Below are 15,024 nucleotides of genomic sequence, written 5' to 3' on the forward strand. Positions count from 1 at the left end.
ATTTCTGAAAGATTACTATGCATAAGTTTTATGGCTGATTCAGTTAACTTTTTGGATAGAAAAAAACCACATGGGTTCTTTTTAAACCATTCAGCAGAGAAAGGATATTAAATGAATACATTTTTAAAGCAGGCTAATGCAAAGGGGATCTTCAAAAGCACTCTAAGAGGGTTATTTAACTTGTCTACCAGGATATAATATATAACTATCAATAGTAGTTTCCACAAATTTTTAAAAATTGGAACTGCTATTACTGATTGCTATTTTTCCATGGCTGTATTTACCTAAGAGGACTCTAAGAAGGTAAATCACTCAAATATTTTTCTAATATATTTTTTCATGTATTTGTCTCATGTTATGGTTTCCTTGCTATGAGCAATTTTGTATTATATGATACATTCATGAGCATCACATAACATCTTTGACAGCTTATTGATATAAGGCTTAAGTTTCCAAAGAATATTCTTTTAAAGAAGAATTGTTTCCTTTTAATACAATACTAAGCTTTCCTTTTAATTTTTTACATTAAAAATTAGATTTCCCATTTAGTTAAAACTGAATTTCCTTTTGGATCTATTTCGTGTTTCATGTTAAAATATTTATAGAAATATTCTTAACATGGTATAAGTCAAATTGTCAATTCAGATTTTCATTGCATAAATATTTTGTGGTCTAGAGCACACTGGATGCTAAAAAATTAGAGACATATACTTACCAATTTATCAGTCTCAGTTACATTCAAAAGAGTAAAACTATACTTGAGAAATCTTTTTTATTCTGCTGACATCTAATATTTCATTTTTCATTACTTCTGTCAGTTAATTAATCAATAATAAGTTACTTAATAAATATTCAAAGGCAGAGCATCTGAAAATAAAAATAATTTGTATAAGCGAAAATGTCCTCAGTCTTTTCAAAGCCAAGGAAAATTCACCAGTGTCTGTAAAAGGTATATTAAAGCTCATTGTGTTGCAAATAATAATAATAATAGCCACAGTGAATTTCCAATTTAAACAGTCATTTTCATATTTTATTGCCCAATCCAGTGGATATTTTAAACTGACTTCTAAGTGCATATGTAAGTTTTTGCATATCTGACTCCTAGTAGTGTACATACTTTTTTAGGTAATGTTTTCTTTGACTTTATTACTCAGCATATAATTATATTTTTGCATGTAATTATTTAAGGCAGTGAATTGATTAACACATATGGATAGCTTGAATACCTGTCATCTTTTCTATCAATAGTAAGCCCAGGGTTTTTTTTTAAGATAAATTAGTACATATATATTTTTTCTCTTGAAAACTACGTTTATAATTGTATTGTTTAAGTTTATCAAGAATAGATTAAAAGGTTTTATTACAAAGACTTGCAATGAATCTTTTAAAAGCTAATATTTCTGTTGTCAAAATGCTCATTGCTTTTAGTGCCTGAACTCTGTCTAATTAAAGATTTTCCATATGAGTTACTCAGTTTGTGTCTTACAAAGCCAATGAGAACTAAATAACAGTATGGAAATTAACAAAGTATTACATTTTGACTTATGTATGGTTTGAATTGAATATTCAAGGTCATATGAATTACCAATTTGAATAATTTATCTTACACAAATGTAGAAGAAACTAAATATGCATCAACTTCATATGGAGGAAGGAACAGTGCCCACTGAAATTCGTGCTAAAACTTTTAAGTCACAACTTTTTCCCTGAAAATACACCTTGAAACATATGAAAAAATTATTAGAAAATATGAGTCTATGTCCAAATCATTTTGAAGCTTCTTAAATGGAATGTACCTTTTCCGTGGAGCATAACATATGTATTTAAGTAAAATAAAAATGTATCTACAATAAAAAATAGTTACAATTTCACTTAATGATTCAAATTATATTTTTGGTTAGCTGCATTCTTTCGTATTCTTCACTAGATGAAGAGCTACATTCAAGCTAGTGGCTTCCTCCCTTGGACTAAATGCAAGAAATTTCAGGAAAATATAACAAATATCAGAAAATAAATATCAAGATTAAGGAGATGAAAGCATGATGATATTGTGTAGTAGGAGGCAAAAATAGTACTACTTATAACCTTTAACACCTTGATGAGGAAAAATATTAATGCAACAAGTTAGGAATAGATATCAGTTGCAGAGAATAGAACTCATTTATGAAACTAGTGTACCAAAGTTTTCTGATAGCAGTTCAACAAATAAAAATTAATTTTACTTACAAGCAAGATTGTAAAAATTCTAAATATCTTAGCCAACCAAATCTTCAATGTATTAAAATGTAATTAATCATGTCAAATAGAGTTTATTGCAGAAGTATAAGGATGGCATAACTTTATGAAATTAAATTAATGAAATTTCTCTTATTTTGGCAAATGAAGAAAAGTTGTATCTAGAAATTAAATATAGAGGCAACAGGAGGTTTTATGACTATCTACACCATGTGTAATAAGGTATCTTAAAATATTAGAATGAGGCAAGAAATCTCTTAGCCTATAAAGATTATTTCAGAAAAACGTGCAGCAAATAGACACTTAATATAATTCTAAACGTTAGAAGCATTTCCTTAAGATAAGGACTAAAACAGATATCCACTATATGTGCTACTCTTCAACTTCGAACTAAAGTTCTGGCTAAGAAAATTACACAGGAAAAAATAAGTAACACTCATAGAAACAGTATTTAAATTAACCTGAAGTTCAGAAAGATAACTAGATATATGGATGAACAAGGGCAAGCAATAGTTTTCCTATAATAGAATAGTCAATTAGGGAATATAATAGACAAGAAGTTACCATCGGATAAAATTTGTAATCATAACAAAAAAATAAAATGCACATAGGTAATTATGGCCACACATGCATAAAAGCTTGCATAGATAATTTCAAAATGTCTTTATATGGCACAAAAAAGATGTGCATAAATAATACATTTAGTCTATCAATTGATTTAAAATTTTATATGATTAATATATAATATTTGTGCTAACATAAATTTCAGGTATTCTAATAAAAAATCCAGCATTAGTTTTGGAGATTTTGATGAAAAACTCTATACTATATAAGAAAAACTTTTGATAGTTAAGATAATTTTAAAATCACAAAAAAGATGTTCAGTGTGTCACCTTATCAATATGAAAAATTAAAAATTATTGCAGTAGATATAGACACAAGAACAGATAGACTATATACAGTCTATCTATAAATAGAATAGATATATATATATAAAAGTTTCTTGCTGTTCTCAGGCTTCTTGGGAGCCTACATAGGAAGCTGTCTATTTTCCAGATTAACTTTAAGTAATACACTATTACACGCTTCTGAAACTGGAGTGTGCACAGCCTCAATTCTGTGCAGGAAAGATGCACAGAGCAGAATATCCATGATCCATGTTTTCAGAACATCAATTTTACTGCAGGATTTGGAAAAAACAAATTTAGTTGATTTCCAAACTTAGTTAAAACAAACTTACATAAAGAAATAGAGCAATGTCCCAGAGAAGAGCCAAGATAGCTGAATAGATGTAGCCAGGAAGGGCTTCTCCCATTGAGAGAACAGGCCACCAAGAAGACTAGCATACTCTAGCAGCTCTTTGGAGGGAAGGCATTCAGAATGGATGAAGGGAGAGAACCTGGCTAAAAGAGGAAAAAGCTCAGAGCCCTACACAGGGCTGCCAAGCACCGGGACTCATTCCTGGCCCCAAGCAGCTCCTGGGAAAGGAGTGAGCTAATAGGTAAGGAATGGTTTACTCTCACGATGGGTCTCTGGAATCCTAGCTGCAATTAAGACCTCACAACTGCCATGGACATTTGAGTTGACAGTGAGAGCTACTTGGAGAAGGGCAAGGAAGGGAGTCCAGCCTGTGTGGAGCCTGGAGGGCTTGGCACAGGAACAGCTGCAATGGAGCATGGCCAGGGATACCCATCCTCCGAGATTCACCATGCTCCTCTAGGTGGCTTTGGCTTTGATTGACTATTGAACCTTGATAGAGCAAGTCTGTCTTGCCTGTGGGGTGAGACCAGTCAGATCAGAGTACCCTCCTGTCTGCTGGCCTCTCCTAGGGTCACTACCTTGCTGTACTCACTTGTCATGTAGTCTTGCATGCCCAACCAGGGCTCTCCTAAGCAGCTGCTACCAGAGCTTCACCAGCAAACCCTGCCTATCAGACAGCTCCAGCAGATGGGCCCCTGCTGACACACACCCACCCACCTATGGCCTCCCTCTACCTCTTTGTTATCATGCACTCACCTCCCCCCTCACCCTACTGCTTTGCTAGTATGCGTATATAGACCTCGCAACCTCACTGCCAACAAGGCAGATGCACATAAAACTTGCCTGCCCCTGCCAGCACATGTGTGTGTATGTACCCTGTCATGCCACACCATCAGTGGCACACACTACCCACCACCTTGAATGCCCTGATGCCACTGGCATGTATGCACACACACACAGTCACCACCACGCAGTTGCTGCCAGAGCACATGTGCATATGGACCCTGCCATGCCGCCATCTCACCACCAGTGGCTCATGTGTGGGAGCACAGACCACACTGCCACTGCCCTGACAAAGCACTTTTGTCACCACAATCCATCACAGACTGTTGCCAGCAGACTAGTGCCACCTTGGCCCCTCCAGTAGGTTCTTAACCTCAAAAAGCCAGAGAACAAAGCCGTGGACATGGTCTCAGTACCTCCTCCCCTACCCAGAGTAAGAGCACGCAGTCCAGGAGTGCTGAGCTGAGACTTGGCCCCCTGAAATTATGCAGAAATTAAGCCAGTCAACTGAACCCAATTTATAGCACAGTCAAACCCTCAGGGAGATCAAACAATACAAAAGCAAAAAGCCTCATCTAAAGGACAGCAACTTCAAAGACTAAATGATAATCAGCTCACACAGATGAGAAAGAACAAGTGAAAGTACCTTGGTAACTCAAAAGCCAAGGAATCTTCCTACCTCCAAATGACCTCACAAGCTCTTCAGCAATGATTCTTTACCCAGCTGAAATTACTGAAATTACAGACATAGAACTCAGAATCCAGATAGCAATGGAGATCATTAAGATTCAAAAGAAAGTTGAAATACAAACCAAGCAATCGAAAGAATATGGTAAAATGATACAAGTGTTGAAAGATAAAATAGCCATTTTAGGAAAGAACCAAACTGATCTGATAGAGCTGAAAAACTTACCATAATAATTTCATAATACAATCAGAAGTATTAACAGTGAATAGAACAAGATGAAGAAACAATCTCGGAGCTCAAAGACCAGTTCTTCAAATCATTTGAGTCAGACAAAAATAAAAAAGAACAAAGAAGAATAAACAAAACCTCTGAGAAATATGGAATCATGTAAGAAAACCAAAACTACAACTCATTGGCATTCCTGAAAGAGGGAGAGAGAGCAAGTAATTTGGAAAACATATCTGAGGATACTGTTCATGCAAATTTCCCCAACTTTGCTAGAGTGGTCCACTTTCAGTTTCAGGAAATTCAGAGAACCCCTGTGAGATACTATACAAGAAGACCATCCTCAAGACACATAGTCATTAGATTCTTCAAGATCAACATGAAAGTAAAAATACTGAAGATTAATATTGATATTTGTGAACTTGATTATGTCATCATGTTGTTGGCATGCTACAGAGAAGGGGTAGGTCACCTACAAAGGGAACCCTATTAGGCTAAAAGCAGAACTTTCAGTAGAAACTCTACAACCAGAAGAGATTGGGGGCCTATATTCAGCATCCTTAAAGAAAAGAAAGTCCAACAAAGGACTTCATATCCAGCCAAACCAAATTTCATAAGTGAAGGAGAAATAAACTCCTTTTCAGACAAGCAAATGCTAAGGGAATCTATTACCACCAGACCTGCCTTACAAGACGTCTTTAAAGGAGTGCTAAACATGGAAACAAAAGACCATTATTGGCACCAAAAACAAAACAAAACAAAACAAACCACATTTAAGCACATAGACAATTGACACTATAAAGCAGCCTCACAATCAAATCTGCATAACAACCAGCTAACAACATGATGATAGAATCGAGTGTGCACATATCAAAATTAACCTTCAACATAAACAGTCTAAATGCTCCACTTCAAAGATACAGAGTAGCAAGTTGGTTAAAGAAACAAGATCCAACTGTATGTTGTCTTCAAGAGACCTATCTCACATTCAAGGACACTCAAAGGCTCAAAGTAAGAGAATGGAGAAAAATCTACCAAGTGAATAGAAAACAGAAAAGAGCAGCAGTTGCTACTGTAATTTAAGACAAACAAGACTTTAAACAAACAGTGATCATAAAAGACAAAGAATGGCATTACCTAATTATTAGGTGCTCAATTCAACAAGAAGACTTAACCATCTTAAATATATATGTACCCAACACTGAAGCACCTACATTCATAAAACAAGTTCTTAGAGACCTACAAAGAGAAGTAGGTAACCACACAATTACAGTGGGAGAATTCAATACACCACTGACACTATTAAGTTACTAAGGCAGAAACCTAACAAAGATATTCAAGACCTAAACCTGACACTTGACCAAATGGACCTAATACATATCTAAGAAATTTCCACCCAACAACAGCAGAATTGTACCTCTTTCTCATCTGCATATGTAACATACCCTAAAGTTGGCCACATGCTCAGCCATCAAACAATTCTCAACAAACTTGAGAAAACCAAACTCATACCAACCACATTCTTTGATCACAGTGCAATAAAAATAGAAATCAATACTAAAAAAAACTCTCAAAACCATACAATTACATGGAAATTAAATAATTTGCTCCAGAAAGACTTTTAGTAAACAATAAAATTAGGGCAGAAATCAATAAGTTATTTAAATCTAATGAAAACAATGCTACAATATACCAGAATTTCTGGGACATAGCTAAAGCACTGTTAAAAGGCAAGTTCTCATGCTGAATACCCACATCAAAAAGTTAAACAGGAGAAATATGACAGGTAGCAAGGAGGACTAACTTGCAGCTGCCACTTGAACAGAAAGAGCAATGTGTGGAGACACATATTTTGAATTTTTGCTCCAAGAACTACCAGAGGAAGATACCAGGAAAGCTGAGAGAATCCACCAACTCTTTAAAGGAGGTTGACTGCCACTTCAGCCTCTGTAGGACAACCAAGGAACTCCAAAGACAAATGACATAACCTTTTTGGAGCTCTATGGCCCCATCTACCACCTGATCATCCCTGTACTACTGCAGCTAATGTGCTCTTGAAAGTACCACCTTATGGTTGGAGGCCAACCAACACAAAACCAGCACACTTAACAAATATAAAACCAAAGACCTTGACAGAGTCCACTTCACTCCTCTGCTACCTCCATTGCTGCAGATGCTGGTATCTAAGATGAAAGACATGAAGACAGATCACATCACAGGACTCTACAGACACTCCCCAAGACCAGAGCCTGGTAGCTCTATCGGGTGGCTAGATCCAGAGGAGAAATAACAATCACTGCACTTAGGTTCTCAGGAAGCTCCATAACAAGAGAAAAAGAGAGAGCACCACATCAAAGGAGCACCCTGTGGGATCAAATGATCTGAACAGCAGTTCTTGGGTTCCAGATCTTCTCTCTGACATAGTCTACCCAAATGAGAAGGAATCAGAAAAACAATTCTGGTAACATGACAAAATAAGATTTTTTAACACCCCCAAAAGATCACACTAGCTCACCAACCATGTATCCAAACCACAACAAAACTGAATTGCCAAAAAAGAATTCATAAAGTCAACTACTAAGCCAGTCAAGGAGGTACCAGGAAAAGGTGAAGTCCAACTTAAAGAAATAAGAAAAATTGATACAGGATATGAATGAAGAAATCCTCAGTGAAATAGAAGCATAAATTAAAAAACAATCACAACTTCTGGAAATGAAGGACACACTTAGAGAAATGCTAAATGCACTGAAAACTCTCAGCAATAGAATTAAACAAGTAGAAGAAAGAACTTCAGAGTTCAAAGACCAGACTTTTAAATTAACCCAATCTGACAAAGGCAAAAACAAAAAATATTTTTTAAATGAACAAAGCCTCCAAGAAGTCTGAGATCATGTTAAATGACCAAACCTAAGAAAAATTGGTGTTCCCAAGGAAGAATATAAATCTAAAAGTTTAGATTTATGTCCATATTTGAGAGAATAATCAAGGAAAACTTCTCTGGTCTTGCTAAAGGTCTAGACATTCAAATACAAGAAGTTCAAAGAACACCTGGGAAATTCACCACAAAAGGATCATCACATCTGCACATAGTTATCTGGTTATCTAAAGTCAAGACAAAGGAAAGAATCTTAAGAACTGTGAGGCAAAAGCATCAGGTAATCTATAAAGGAAAACCTATCAGATTAACAGTAGGTTTCTCAGCAGAAACTCTACAATCCCAGAAGAGATTGAGGTCCTATCTTTAACTTCCTTAAAGAAAACAATTATCAGCCAAGAATTTTGTATGCAGCAAAACTAAGCTTTATAAATGAAGAAAAAAAAATACAGTCTTTTTCAGAAAAACAAATCCTGAGAGAATTTGCCACTACCAAGCCAGCACTACAAGAACTGCCAAAATGAGCTCTAAATCTTGAAACAAATCCTCAAAATACACCAAAATAGAATGTTCTTACAGCATAAATCTAACAGGACCTATAGAACGACAACACAATGAAAAAAAAGGTATTCAGGCAACAAATGGCACAGTGAATAGAATAGTACCTCACATCTCAATACTAATGTTGAATGTAAATGGCATCAATGCCCCCATATAAAAGATATAGAATGGCAGAATGGAGAAGAATTCACCAACCAAGCTGTCTTGAAGAGACTCACTTGACACATAAGGACTCACATAAACTTAAGGTAAAGGGGTGGAAAGAGATAACTCATGCAAATGGACACCAAAAGTAGAGGAGTAGCTATTCTTATACCAGATAAAAAAAGAACTTTAAAGCAACAGTAGCTAAAAAAGACAAAGAGGGACACTATATAATGATAAAAGGACTAGTCCAACAGAAAAATATCACAAACTTAAATATATATGCACCTACCACTGGAGTTCCCAAATTTATAAAACAATAACCACTCCTAAGAAATGAGATACATGGCAAAACAATAATGATGAGGAATTTCAATACTCCACTGAGAGAACCAGACAGAAAGACAGAAAGTCAACAACAAAAAAAAAACTTAATATATACCCTACAATGAATAGACTGAACAGATATTATATTTGCAGAACATTCTACCCAAAAACTGCAGAAAATATATTCTATTCATTAGCACATAGAACATTCTTCAAGATGGACCGTATGAGAGGCCACAAACCAAGTCTCAACAAATTTAAGAAACTGAAATTATATCAAGTACTCTCTCAGACCACAGTGGAATAAAATTGGAAATCAACTTCAAAAGGTACTTTTAAAACCATGCAAATACATAGAAATTAAATAACCTGCTCCTGAATGCTCACTGGGTCAAAAATAAAACCAAGATGGAAATTTAAAAATTCTTTGAACTGAACAAAGTAATTGCACAACTTACCAAATTTTCTGGTATACCACAAAGGCAGTGCTAAGAGAAAAGTTCATAGCATTAAATGCCTACCTCAAAAAGTATGAAAGAGCACAAATATACAATCTAAGGTCACACTTCATGGAACTGTAGAAGCAAGAACAATCCAAACCCAAGCCCAGCAGAAGAAAAGAAATAACGAATGTTTGAGCAGAACTAAATGAAATTGAAATGAAAAAAATACAAAAGAAAAAGGGAACAAAAAACTGGTTGTTTGAAATAGATCGTTACTGAGATTAACCAAGAAAAGAAGAGAGAAGGTCCAAATAAGCTCAATTAGAAACAAAATGGGAAAAACTACAACTGATACCACAGAAATGCCAAAGATTATTCAAGGCTACTATGAATACCTTATGCACATACACTAGAAAACCTAGAAGAGATTAATAAATTTTTAGAAATATACAACCTTGCTAGATTAAACCAAAAATATATAGGATCTCTGAACAGATCAATACAAGCAGAAAGATTAAAATGGTAAATTAAAAAATTATCTGCCCCCCAAAAATGTCCAAGACCAGATGGATTCATGGCTGAATTCAATCAGACGTTCAAAGAGTTGGTACAAATACTATTGACACTATTCCAAAAGATAGAGAAAGAATGAAGTCTCTCTAAATAATTTTATGAAGCCAGTATAATCCTAATATCAAAACCAGAAAAGGATATAACAAAAAAAGAAAACTACAGATCAATATTCCTGATGAGCATAGATGTAAAAATTCTCAACAAAATACTACCAAAACAATTCCAACAGCATACCAAAAAGATAAGCCACCATGACAAGTGGGTTTCATACCCAGGACACAGGGATGGTTTAACATATGTAAGTCAATAAATGTGATACACCATATAAACAGAATTAGAAACAAAAATCACATGATCATGTCAACAGATGCAGAACAAGAGTTTGACAAAATCCAGCACCTCTTTATGATTAAAACCCTCCGCAAAATCAGCATAGAAGGGACATACCTTAAGAGAATAAAAGCCATCTATGAAAACCCAACAGCCAACATTGTACTTATGGGGAAAAGTTGAAAGCATTCCACCTGAAAAATGAAACAAAACAAGGATGCTCAGTTTCATCACCTCTATTCAACGTAGTACTGGAAGTCCTAACAGAGCAATCAGACAAGAGAAAGAAATAAAGGTCATCCAAATCGGTAATGAATTCAAACTGTTGCTGTTTGCTGATGATACAATTGTATACCTAGAAAACCCTAAAGACTCATCCAAAAAACTCTTAGAACTGGTAAATCAGTTCAGCAAAGTTTCAGGATGCAAAATTAATGTACACAGATCAGTAGCTGTATTATACACCAACAGCAATGAAGCTGAGAATCAAATCAAGAACTCAACCCCAATAGCTGAAACAAAAACAAAAACAAAAACACTTAGGAATTTACCTAACCAAGGATGTGAAAGACCTCTACAAGGAAAACTACAAAACACTGCTGAAAAAAATCAGATGACACAGACAAATGGAAACACATCCCATGCTCATAAATGAGTAGAATCAATATTGTGAAAATCACCGTGCTGCCAAAAGCAATATACAAATTCAATGCAATTCCCAACAAACTACCACCATCATTCTTGAAAGAACTTGAAAAAAAAGTCCTAAAATTCATATGGAACCAAAAAAGAGCCCACATACCCAAAGCAAGACTACTCAAGAAGAACAAATCTGGAGACATCACATTATCTGACTTCAAACTATACTATAAGACCATAGTCATCAACACAGCATGGTTCTGGTATAAAAGTAGGCATGTAGACCAATGGCACAGAATAGAGAACCCATAAATAAAACCAAATACAGCCAACTGATCTTCAACAAAGCAAACAAACACATAAAATTGAGAAAGGACAACCTATTCAACAAATGGTGCTGGGATAATTGGCAAGTCACATGTGGAAGAATGAAACTGGATTCTCATCTCTCACCTTAAACAAAAATCTATGGAGATAGAACAAAGACTTAACTCTAAGAAGACCTGAAACCATAAACATTCTAGAAGACAACATTGGAAAAACCCTTCTACTGGAGAAGATAACATTGGAAAAACCCTTCTAGGCATTGGCTTAGGCAAAGACTCCATGACCAAGAACCCAAAAGCAAACACAACAAAACAAAGATAAGTAGATGGGACTTAATTAAACTAAAAAGTTTGTGCACAGCCAAAGAAACAGTCAGAAGAGCTAACAGACAACCCACCGAGTGGGAGAAAAATCTTCACAATCTGTACATCTGACAAAGGACCAATATCCAAAATCTACAAGAACTCAAAGAAATCAGCAATCAAAAAACAAACAATACCATCAAAAAGTGGGCTAAGGACATGAGTAGAAAATTCTCAAAAGAAGATGTACAAATGGCCAAAAACATATCAAGATGTTTAACATCACTAGTTATCAGGGAAATGCAAATGAAAACCAAAATACAATACTACTTTACTCCTGCTAGAATGGCTATAATAAAAAAAAAAATACACCTTGGTGTGGATGTGGTGAAAAAGGAAAACTTTTACACTGTTGGAGGGAGTGTAAACTAGTATAACCACTATGGAAACCAGTGCAGAGATTCCTTAAAGAACTAAAATAAGATCTACCATTTAATCCAACATCCCACTCCTGGATATCTACCCAGAGAAAAGGAAGTCATTATATGAAAAAGATACTTGCACATGCATGTTTATAGCAGCACAATTTACAATTGCAAAAATATGGAACCAGCGCAAATGTCCATAAATCAAAAAGTGAATAAAGAAAATATGATATGTATATGTATATATATGTATATGTATATATATGTATATGTATATATACCCAAATATATATATATATATATATATATATGTACACACACAAACATCATGAAATCCTACTCAGGCATAAAAAGGAATGAAATAATGGCATTTGTAGCAAGCTTAATGGAATTGGAGACCATTATTCTAAGTGAAGTAACTCAAGAATGGAAATCCAAACATGGTATGTTCTCAGTCATACGTGGGAGCTAAGCCGTGAGGACATGAAGGCATAAGAATGATACAGTGGACTTTGGGGACATGGGAGGGGAATGAGGGATAAAATACTACACACTGGGTACAGTGTACACTGCTTGGGTGATAGGTGCACCAAAATCTCAGAAATCATCACTAAAGAACTTATTCATGTAACAAAATACCACCTGATCCCAATAAACCTATTGAAATTTTTGAAAAATGTTCAAAAGTCCTCAAATTAACAACCAAACATCACACTTAGAGCAACTAAAAAAATAAGAACAAACCAACCACAAAGCTAGCAGAAGAAAAGAAATAACCAAAATCAGAGATGAACTGAATGCAATAGAGAGGTAAAAAAAACACACACACACACACACACAAAAATCAATGAAACCAAAAGCTGGGTTTTTTTATGGAAAAATAAATAATATTGATAGGCCACTAGGAGACTAATAAAGAAAAAAAGGGAGAAGACACATAAAAAGCAATCAGAAATGGCAAAGGGAACATTACACTGACCCCATAAGAATGCAAAAAATCTGCAAAGACAATTATGAATACCTATATGCACACAAACTAGAAAACCTAGAAGAAACTAATAAATTCCTGGAAACATATGATCTCCCAAGATTGAACCAGGAAGAAATTGAAACTCTGAACAGACTAATAACAAGTTCCAAATTTGAATCAGTAATAAAACCAGAAAAAGCCTACTAACCAGAAAAGCCAGGACTAAACAAATTCACAGTCAAATTCTACCAAATATATAAAAAAGAGCTAGTACCAATCCTACTGAAATTATTCCAAAAAATTCAGGAGGAGAGACTTTTCCCTCACTCACTCAATGAGGCCAGCATTATTCTGATACCCAAACCTGACAGAGAAACAACAAAAACAGAAAACTTCAGGCCACCATCCCTGATGAACATAGATACGAAAATCCTCAACAAAATACTAGCAAACAAAATCCAGCAGCACATCAAAAAGCTAATCTACTGTGAACAAATAGGCTTTATTTCTGGGGTGCAAGGTTAGTAAAACATATACAAATAAATAAGTGTGATTAATCATGATATGGTTTGGCTCTCTGTCCCCACCCAAATCTCACCTTGAATTGTAAGGGCAGGACCAGGTGCAGATAATTGAATTATACATGTGGTTTCCTCCATGCTGTTCTCGTGATAGTGAGTTCTCACGAGATCTGATGGTTTTGTAAGGGTTTTATAAGAGTGCCCCCTTTGCAGCCAGCCACAGTGGCTCATGCCTGTAATTCCAGCACGTTGGGAGGCAGAGGCGGGGGAATTATCTGAGGTCAGGAGTTCGAGACCAGCCCAACCAACATGGAGAAACTCCATCTCTACTAAAAATACAAAATTAGTCAGGCGTGGTGGTGCATGTCTGTAATCCCAGCTACTGGGGAGGCTGAGGGAGGAGAATCTCTTGGACCCAGGAGCCAGATGTTGTGGTGAGCCCAGATCATGCCATTGCACTCCAGCCTGGGCAACAAGAGTGAAACTCCATCTCAAAAAAAAAAAAAAGAAAGAGTGTCCCCTTCACTCGACACTCACTCTCTCTCCTCCTGCTCTGTGAAGAGGTGCCTTCTGCCATGATTGTAAGTTTCCTGAGGCCTCCCTAGGTACACAGATCCGTCAGTAAATTAAACCTCCTTTCTTCATAAATTAGCCAGTCTTGGGTATTTATAGCAGCATGAGAACAGACACATCACATAAACAGAACTAAAAACAAAAACCACATGATTACCTCAATATATGCAGAAATGGCTTTCAATAAAATTCAATATACCTTTGTGTTAAACCCTCAACAAACTAGGCATCAAAGAAAAATATCTCAAAATATTAAGAACTCTCTATGATAAACCCACAGCTAATGTCATACCAAATGAGGAAAAACTGGAAGCATTCCCTTGAGAACTAGAATAAAACAAGGATGTCCATTACGGCTCCTATTCAATATAGTACCAGAAGTCTTAGCCACAGCAATCCAGCAAGAGAAAGAAATAAAAGGCATGTAAATAGGAATAGAAGAGTCATATTATCTCTTTTCACAGAATATTATTTCATACCTAAAAAACACCACAGCCCTGCCCAAAGGCTCCTAGATCTGATAAACAACTTCAAAGTTTCAGAATTCAGTAGCATTTCTGAAAAACCAACAACATCCAAGCTGAGAGATAAATCAAGAACACAGTCCCATTCACAGTAGCCACAAAAAGAATAAAATACCTAGGAATACAGCTCACCAGTAAGGTGAAAAATCTCTATAATGAGAATTATAAAACATGGCTCAAAGAAACACAAAGAAATAAATAAATATTCCATGCTCATGGATAGAAAAAAATCAGTATTGTTAACATGGCCATACTACCCAAAGCAGATTCAATGTTGTCTCTATCAAACTACCAAAGAC

The sequence above is a fragment of the Symphalangus syndactylus genome, chromosome 21 (genome assembly GCF_028878055.3).
Source record: "Symphalangus syndactylus isolate Jambi chromosome 21, NHGRI_mSymSyn1-v2.1_pri, whole genome shotgun sequence".
NCBI classification, from domain to species: domain Eukaryota; kingdom Metazoa; phylum Chordata; class Mammalia; order Primates; family Hylobatidae; genus Symphalangus; species Symphalangus syndactylus.